The following is a 10,064-nucleotide window of genomic DNA, read 5'->3' on the forward strand; positions in this document are numbered from 1 at the left end:
CACATCATTATAATGCAGTGACCAGAATTGTACACAATACTCCAAGTGCGGCCACACCAGAGTTTTGTATAGCTGCAGCATAACCTCATAGTTCCGGAAGTCAATCCCTCTATTAATAAAAGCTAAAACACTGTATGCCTTCTTAACAACCCTGTCAACCTGGGTGGCAACTTTCAAGGGTCTGTGTACATGGACACGGAGATCTCTCGGCTCATCTACACTACCAAGAATCTTACCATTAGCCCAGGGCTTTGCATTCTGGTTACTCCGACCAAAGTGAATCACCTCACACTTGTCTGCATTAAACTCCATTTGCCACCTCTCAGCCCAGCTCTGCAGCTTATCTATGTCTCTCTGTAACCTACAACATCCTTCGTCACTACCCACAACTCCACCGACCTTAGTATCGTCTGCTAATTTACTAACCCACCCTTCTGTGCCCTCATCCAGGTTGTTTATAAAAATGACTAACAGCAGTGGACCCAACACTGACCCTTGCGGTACACCACTAGTAACTGGACTCCAGGATGAACATTTCCCATCAACCACCACCCTCTGTCTTCTTTCAGCAAGCCAATTACTGATCCAAATTGCGATATCTGTGACATATGTGATGTGTTGGACATTTTGAACAACTTGAGGATAGACAAGTCCCCCAGGCCTGATGGGATATATCCTAGGATTATGTGGGAAGCAAGAGAGGAAATTGCAGTACCGTTGGCAATGATCTTTTCATCTTCACTGTCAACGGGGGTGGTACCAGGGGACTGGAGAGTGGCAAATGTTGTGCCCCTGTTCAAAAAAGGGAATAGGGAAAACCCCGGGAATTACAGGCCAGTTAGTCTTACTTCGGTGGTAGGTAAAGTAATGGAAAGGGTACTGAGGGATAGGATTTATGAGTATCTGGAAAGACACTGCTTGATTAGGGACAGCCAGCACGGATTTGTGAAGGGTAGGTCTTGCCTTACAAGTCTTATTGAATTCTTTGAGGAGGTGACCAAGCATGTGGATGAGGGTACAGCAGTGGATGTAGTATACATGGATTTTAGTAAGGCATTTGATAAGGTTCCCCATGGTAGGCTTATGCGGAAAGTCAGGAGGCATGGGATAGAGGGAAATTTGGCCAATTGGATAGAAAACTGGCTAACCGGTCGAAGTCAGAGAGTGGTGGTAGATGGTAAATATTCAGCCTGGAGCCCAGTTACAAGTGGAGTTCCGCAGGGATCAGTTCTGGGTCCTCTGCTGTTTGTAATTTTTATTAATGACTTGGAAGAGGGAGTCGAAGGGTGGGTCAGTAAATTTGCAGATGATACGAAGATTGGTGGAGTTGTGGATAGTGAGGAGGGCTGTTGTCAGCTACAAAGGGACTTAGAAATGATGCAGAGCTGGGCTGAGGAGTGGCAGATGGAGTTCAACCCTGCCAAGTGTGAGGTTGTCCATTTTGGAAAGACAAATAAGAATGCGGAATACAGGGTTAACGGTAGGGTTCTTAGTGAGGTGGAGGAACAGAGGGATCTTGGGGTTTATGTTCATAGATCTTTGAAAGTTGCCACTCAGGTGGGTAGAGCTTGTAAGAAGGCCTATGGTGTATTAGTGTTCATTAGCAGAGGGATTGAATTCAAGAGTCGTGAAGTGATGTTGCAACTGTACAGGACTTTGGTTAGGCCACATTTGGAGTACTGTGTGCAGTTCTGGTCGCCTCACTTTAGGAAAGATGTGGAAGCTTTGGAGAGGGTGCAGAGAAGATTTACCAGGATGTTGCCTGGAATGGAGAATAGGTCGTACGAGGATAGTTGAGAGTGCTAGGCCTTTTCTCGTTGGAACGGCGAAGGATGAGGGGTGACTTGATAGAGGTTTATAAGATGATCAGAGGGATAGATAGAGTAGACAGTCAGAAACTTTTTCCCCGGGTACAACAGAGTGTTACAAGGGGACATAAATTTAAGGTGAAGGGTAGAAGGTATAGAGGAGATGTCAGGGGTGGGTTCTTTACCCAGAGAGTGGTGGGGGCATAGAATGCGCTGCCTGTGGGAGTGGTAGAGTCAGAATCTTTGGTGACCTTTAAGCGGCAATTGGATAGGTACATGGATGGGTGCTTAAGCTAGGACAAATGTTCGGCACAACATCGTGGGCCGAAGGGCCTGTTCTGTGCTGTATTGTTCTATGTTCTATGTTCTATGTTCTACCTCCCACAATCCCATTCCTCCGCATTTTGTACAATAGCCTACTGTGGGGAACCTTATCGAATGTTTTGCTGAAATCCATATACACCACATCAACCAGTTTACTCTCATCTACCTGTTTGGTCACCTTTTCAAAGAACGTTTGTGAGGCACGACCTACCCTTCACAAAACCATGCTGACTATCCCTAATCAAATTATTCTTTTCTCGATGATTATAAATCCTATCTCTTATAATCTTTTCCAACACTTTACCACCAACTAAAGTAAGGCTCACTGGTCTGTAATTACCAGGGTTGTCTCTACTCCCCTTCTTGTACAGGGGAACCACATTTGCTATCCTCCAGTCTTCTGGCAGTATTCCTGTAGACAATGACGATTTAAAGATCAATATCAAAGGCTCGGCAATCTCCTCCCTGGCTTCCCAGAGGATCCTAGGATAAATCCCATCTGGCCCAGGGGACTTATCTATTTTCACACTCTGCAGGATTTCTAATACCTCTTCCTTGTGAATCTCAATCCCACCTAGTCTAGTAGCCTGTATCTCAGTATTCTCCTCAACAACATTCTCGTTTTCTAGAGTGAATACTGTCGAAAAATAATCATTTAGTGCTTCCACTATCTCCTCTGACTCCGCACACAACTTCCCACTGCTATCCTTGATTGGCCCTAATCTTACTCTCGTCATTCTTTTATTCCTTAAATACCTATAGAAAGCCTTAGGGTTTACCCTGATCCTATCCACCAACAACTTCTCATGCTTCCTCCTGGCTCTTCTAAGCTCTCTCTTTATGTCTTTCCTGGCTACCTTGTAATCCTCAAGCACTCTAACTGAGCCTTCAGATCTCATCCTAACATAAGCCTTCTTCTTCTTCTTGACCAGAGATTCCACTTCCTTCGTAAACCACAGCTCCCGCGCTCTACAGATTCCTCTCTGCCTGACAGGTACATACTTATCTAGGACACACAGGAGCTTTTCCTTGAATAAGCTGTCACGTGTGCCACAGTGGTTAGCACTGCTGCCTCACAGCGCCGGAGACCCGGGTTCAATTCCCGCCTCAGGCGACTGACTGTGTGGAGTTTGCACATTCTCCCCGTGTCTACGTGGGTTTCCTCCGGGTGCTCCGGTTTCCTCCCACAGTCCAAAGATGTGCGGGTCAGGTGAATTGGCCATGCTAAATTGCCCGTAGTGTTAGGTAAGGGGTAAATGTAGGGGAATGGGTGGGTTGCGCTTCGGCGGGGCGGTGTGGACTTGTTGGGCCGAAGGGCCTGTTTCCAAACTGTAAGTAATCTAATCTAATCTAATCTAAAGCTCCACGTTTCTAATGTGCCCATCCCCTGCAGTTTTCTTCCCCATCCTATGCTTCCTAAATTTTGCCTAATCTCATCGTAATTGCCTTTCCCCCAGCTGTAACTCTTGCCCAGTGGTATACACCTATCCCTTTCTATCACTAAATTAAACATAACTGAATTGTGATCGCTATCACCAAAGTGCTCACCTTCTTCCAAGTCTAACACCTGGCCAGGCTCGTTACACAGTACCAAATCTAATGTGGCTTCACCCCCTTGTTGGCCTGTCTACATAATGTGTTAGGAAGCCCTCCTGCACGCACTGGATAAAAACTGACCCATCTATAATACTCGTACTATAGTGTCCCCCATGACGACGACTCTGTCTCTCTCACTCCTATCGAGAATCATCTTTGCTATCCTTTCCTCTACATCTCTGGAACTATTCGGAGACCTATAGAAAACTCCCAACAGGGTGACCTCTCCTTTCCTGTTTCACTCTTGGGAAAGGAGAAAGCTGTTTGGAAGAGATAGGCTTCACCTGAGCAGAAATGGAACTGATCTCCTGGCTGAGAAAGTAAATAATGTAGTGGAGTTGATTTAGAAGTTTTAGAAGTACCAGCGATGAGAAAAGAAAGAAAATGTGAATGGGGAAAAGGAAGTGAGGGAAGGCTTCAGTGTTGACAGCGATCAAAGAAGTGGTTGCCTCCCAATAGGCCAGAAAGAGATAAAGACATGGATAAATTGTATGTTTGTAAATCCACAAAGTATAGTGAGCAGAAATTGGTCGAGGAGGGTACATCAGAGTAGCACTGATAGAAATGGGATCCAAGACAGATACTAAATATCCCAGGTTATAAGGCTTTTAATAGAAACAGGAAGGGTGAAAAGGGAGGAGCTGTAGCTGACTTAGTCAAGGATAATATCACTACTCTTGAATGAAATGCAGTTCCTGAATAAGAATCTGTGTGGTTTGAGGTGATAAACAGGAAAGGAGCATTAACCTTGTTGGGTTTTTATTATAGACGTTAAAATAATAGGGAGGATATAGAAGAGAGAATTTGTTGGCAAACTCTGGGATATGATGCATACTGGAATAATAACAGCAATAGAAATCACAGAGTATTTCAATTGCAGGAGCGAAGTTAAAGCTAGAAAAAGGAAAGCTAAGAGGAAGCAGGAAGAAAAGGTGACAGAACAAGTAGTAAAATGGGCTAACAGTAAAAGATTAATGAAGGAGTGTATACAGTTACTTTTCTTCAGCTTGGTCCCTATACTTGTCATTTTAATCATTCCCCTATGGTTCATAGGGCAACTGCCATAGCTGCGGAATCGTTTTCTGCGGTTTCAATTACCAGTGGTTTGCCACAGCCCGAACATATTATAGGGAACCTTCTGGAACCAGGGACTAGAGGACTGCCGGGAAGGTAAGTTTCCCTTTGAAATGAATGGGTTCGCTCCGATCCGCGGTTTTGGGCTTCTGTGGTAAGTCTTGGAATGTACCCCCGCGGGTACGGGGACACTACTGTATACTGCGTACAACAGAACAGAGAACATTACAGTGCAGTACAAGCCCTTTGAAACTCGATGTTGTGCCAACCTGTGAAACAAATCTGAAGCCCATCTAACCTACACTATTCCAATATCATCCATATCCAATGACCATTTAAATACCTTTAAGTTTGGTGAGTCTACTACTGTTGCAGGCAGGACATTCCAAGCCCCTACTACTCTCTGAGTAAAGAAACTACCTCTGACATCTGCCCTATATCTATCACCCTTCAATTTAAAGTCCTGTCCCCTCGTGCTAGCCATCACCATCTGTGGAAAAAGGTTCTCACTATCCACACTATCTAACCTTCTGATCATCTTATATGTCTCTATTAAATCACCTCTTAACCTTCTCTCTAATAAAAACAGCCTGAAGTCCCTCAGCCTTTTCTCATAAGACCTTTCCTTCATACCAGGCAACATCCTAATAAATCTCTGCACCCTTTCCAAAGCTTCCACATCCTTCCTATAATGCGGTGACCAGAACTGTACACAAAACTCCAAGTGCAGTCACACCAGAGATTTGTACAACTGCAGCATGACCTCATGGTTCCGAAACTCAATCCCTCTACCAAAAAAAAAAGCTAACACACCCTCTGCCTTCTTAACAACCCGATCAACCTGGATGGCAACTTTCCGGGATCTATGTACATACTTATCAAGGCAATGCAGTAGTGGCAGAGACAAACCACTATAAATGCTGGAGGAAACACCACAGAAGCTCCCAAGCACTGAGGATGTCACCTAGACAGGGGACGAAACGTCGGAAACACAAATTCCCAGCTCAGCGAACGCAACCACAACGAGCACCCGAGCTACAAATCTTCTCACAAACTTTGAATTTCTATTGCGCCCATCCTCTGCATTTTCTGTCCCCATCCTAAGCATCCTAAATCTTGCCTAATCGCATCATAATTGCCTTTCCCCCATCTATAACTCTTGCCCTGTGGTATAAACCTGTACCTTTCCATCACTAAAGTAAACATAACTGAATTGTGGTAACTAGCACCAAAGTGCTCACCTACCTCCAAATCCAACACCTGGCCCAGTTCATTACTCAGTACCAAATCCAATGTGACCTCGCCTCTTGTTGGCCTGTCTGCATACTGAGTCAGAATTCATCCTGCACACATTGGACAAAAACTGACCCAACTGAACTATAGTGTTTCCAGTCAATATTTGGAAAGTTAAAGTCCCCTATAACAACTACCCTGTTGCTTTCACTCCTCTCCACAATCATCTTCGCAATCCTTTCCTCTACATCTCTGGAACTTTTCCGAGGCCTATAGAAAACTCTCAACAGGATGATCTCTCTTTTCCCATTTCTAACCTCAGCCCATACCACCTCAGTAGATAAGTCCTCATCAAGTACCCTTTCTGCCACCATAATACTGTCCTTAACTAACAATGCCACACCCCCCCCCCCTCTTTTACCACCTTTCCTGTTCTTACTGAAGCATCTAAATCCCAGTACCTGCAATAGCCATTCCTGCCCCTGTTCTATCCATGTCTTCAAAAATGGCCACAACATCGAAGTCCCAGGTACTAACCCATGCCACAAGTTCACCCACCTTAGTCCTGGCGTTGAAGTAGACACACTTAAAACTACTTTCCTGCCTGCCGGTACACTCGTGCGACCTTGAAACCATATTTCTGACCTCACTACTCTCAACCTCCTGGACACTGGAACTACAATTCAGTTTCCCATCCCCCTGCTGAATTAGTTTATACCCTCCCAAACAGCTTTAGCAAACCTCCTCCCCTCCAGGATATTGCTTCCCCTCTGGTTCAGGTATAGACCATCCCATTTGTAGAGATCCCACCTACCCCAGAATGAGCCCCAAAATATCCAGGTATCTGAATCCTTCCCTCCTACACCATTCCTGTAGTCATATGTTCAACTGCTCTATCTCCCTATTCCTCACCTCACTAGCATGTGGCATGGGTAACAAACCAAAGATAACAATTCTGTTTGTTCTAGCTCGAAGCTTCCGCCCTAGCTCCCTGAATTTCTGCCTTCCATCCCCACCCCTTTTTCTTACCTATGTCGTTGATGCCTATGCGGACCGTGACTTGAGGTTGCTCCCCCTCTACCTTAAGGATCCCGAAAACACGATCCAAGTCAATATCACTAAGCTGAAGAGATTGAAGATTTATTTCAAGAACAACCTTCCCACCATGAAAGTACAAAGTCAAAGTCTACAATTGTTTCTAGAAAACATGATGCATCCTCCTAACTTGCAAACCACCTTGTGTCTGACTTTATGATCATTCAAGATTGTATGCTTCTCTGGTGGAGGCAAATGCTCATTCTAAGACCTGACAACAGTTCACACACACACTCAAAGGATGATTGATTTTGGATGCTCAACCTCCTCATTGCACATTGTTCAAATATGGTGAAAAAAGATGCTGTAAGTATAGACTCAGAGTATAAATGCTGCATTAAAGTATACTGAAGCATCAAATACTGATGTTTCAGAGTATGTGAAACTGCAGATGGTGAAGACTGAATGATGATGGGAAGGTGAAAAGGACCTGCCTGTCAAACTGATACTAATCAAGGGAGAATCGCAACGCAGCTCTCAGATGCAGAAGCATGAAGCCTCAGAAGTTAAAGTCCTTTGTACTATTTGAAGTCATGACTCTGCCTGAGTGACTGCTCCACCTTCTCTAACAGTCATTAGATGATATAATGTCTTAAGAGTTGTAGAGTCGCAGAGGTCTACAGCCCAGGAAAAGGTGCTTCAGAACATCAAAAACAAGTACCTAACGGTTCAAATCCCATTTTCCAGCAAATGGACCATAGCCTTCTATCCCTTGACATCACTCGTGTACATCTAAATACTTCTTAATGTTAGAGGGATTTCTGCCTCCAGCACCTTACAGTTCAGATCCCAACCACACTTGAGGTGAAAACAAATTCCTCATATCTCCTCTCAACCTCCTGTCCCTTTCCTTAAATCTGTGCCGCTGGGCATTGATCCCTTCATCAAGACGGCAATGTCCTTCCTGTCTATCCCATCTGCATCTCTCACAACTTTATACAATATTCATTTTTGAATGTGGGAACAGATGACCGGAAGTATTAAAGCAGTTTGGAAAGAGAAAATTCTATTGCACAATAGGAAGGGTGTAGAAAGGCCAAATAAAAAAGCTACACTTGCTATTGGTTATCATAGTCATAGAATTATTCAGCACAGAAACAGACCCTTTGGTCAAACTCATCCATGCCAACCAGATATCCTAAACTGATCTAGTCCCATTTGCCAGCATTCAGCCCCTATTCATGTATCCATCCAGATGCCTTTTAAATGTTGTAATTGTACCAGCCTCCTCCACTTCCTCTGGCAGCTCATTCATAGAAACACCACCCTCTCTATGGGAAAGTTGTCGCTTAATGTCTCTTTTACATCTCTGCCCTCTCACTGTAAACCTGTGCCCTCTGGTTTTGGACTCCCTGACCCTGGGGAAAGAGCTTGGCCTCTCATGATTTTATAAACCTTTATAATTTCACCCCTCAGCCTCAGATGGTCCAGGGAAAATAGCCCCAGCTATTTAGCCTCTTCCCATAGCTCAAACCCTCTAATCCCAGCAACATTCTTGTGAATTCTTTCTGAACTCTATCAAGTTCTTTACTATAGCCAGAAGAATTGAATACAGTATTCTAAAAATGTTCTGTACAGCCGCAATATGATGTCCCAGATCTGGTGTACTGAGATATCCTCAGTCATCGAGAGGCAGAATCTACAGCAAGGACTGTAGATTCTGCCTCTCCTCCACATTCATTGGGGCGGGGGGGGAACGGTGTGGCTTTTAGCTTCTGCTGGTCGTCCCCCTGGAGGACGTGTGGGAGCCATTGGAGGTCACTGTTTTTGCTGGACTTCCTGATATTGTCGTAGTTATTGTTTTCTGTTGCAGGGCTGCAATAGCGATGATAATATCTTTGATGGATCCATTTAGGATGAAAGTGCTGATAGTATATCAGAGACAGAACAGCTTCTCAATAATTTGGCTCCTGAGCAGTTACAACAAACAGAAACAAGCCTTCATTGTCTGGCTCACAGAAGGAGTGCACAGAGATCATAAAGATCACATATTTCATTTCTTATATTTAGGAGTGAGAACTAAAATTCTGGCTTTAAAACCAAGGACACTGTACAAAGAGGTGGCTCACGTTTGCTCGAACACACTATGAGCTGTATACAAGGTTGCTTTCCCCTGGGACAGTGGGAGCAAAAGCTGAAACCATGGAGCTGATGTGTTTGATTTGATTTGATTTCGTATTGTCACATGAACAGTATTGTTTTGTGTGCTAACCAGGCAAATCATATTTGACATAAGCACATCAGGGTGCAGAATATAATGTTACAGCTACAGAGAAGATGCAGAGAAGGATCAACTTTGAGAGGTTCAAAAGTCTGATAACAGCAGGGAAGAAGCTGTTCTTGAATTTGTTGGTGCTTGTTTTCAAATTTTTGTATCTTCTGCCCAATGGAAGATGGTGGAAGAGAGTATCATCGGGGTGGGAGGGCTCTATGATTGTAGTGGCTGCTTTCTCAAGGCAGTAAGAAGTATAGACAGAGTCAATGGATGGAAGGCTGGTTGGTGTGATGGACTGGGCTGCATTCACAACTCTCTAACTTCTTGCAGTTTTGGACAGAGCAGTTGCCATATCAAGCTGTGATCCATCCAGATTTCTTTGGTGCCTCAGTAAAAATTATAAAGAGTCATTGTGGCCAATGCGATTGTCCCGAATTTCCTTAGCCTTCAGAGGAAGTAGAGGCATTGGTGCACTTTTTTGACTGTGGTTTCAACGTGGATGGAACAGGACAAGGTTATTGGTTTGTGCCTGCTACTCAGTGTGTTTCAACGGTTATATTGAGCAAAAGAACTGTGAGTCAATTGTTAATAATAGTAAAACAATATTTATTTATTTAACACAATTAATACTATCACCACAAAATACACTATAAACTAACGATTTACACTACAAGTCTTTCAATACTTTAACGTTACTCTGGATGATCATATACGATTAC

Source organism: Chiloscyllium plagiosum, unplaced genomic scaffold, assembly GCF_037043375.1.
Source record: "Chiloscyllium plagiosum isolate Xiang-an unplaced genomic scaffold, Cpla_swu_hap1 HiC_scaffold_25, whole genome shotgun sequence".
Taxonomy (NCBI): Eukaryota; Metazoa; Chordata; class Chondrichthyes; order Orectolobiformes; family Hemiscylliidae; genus Chiloscyllium; species Chiloscyllium plagiosum.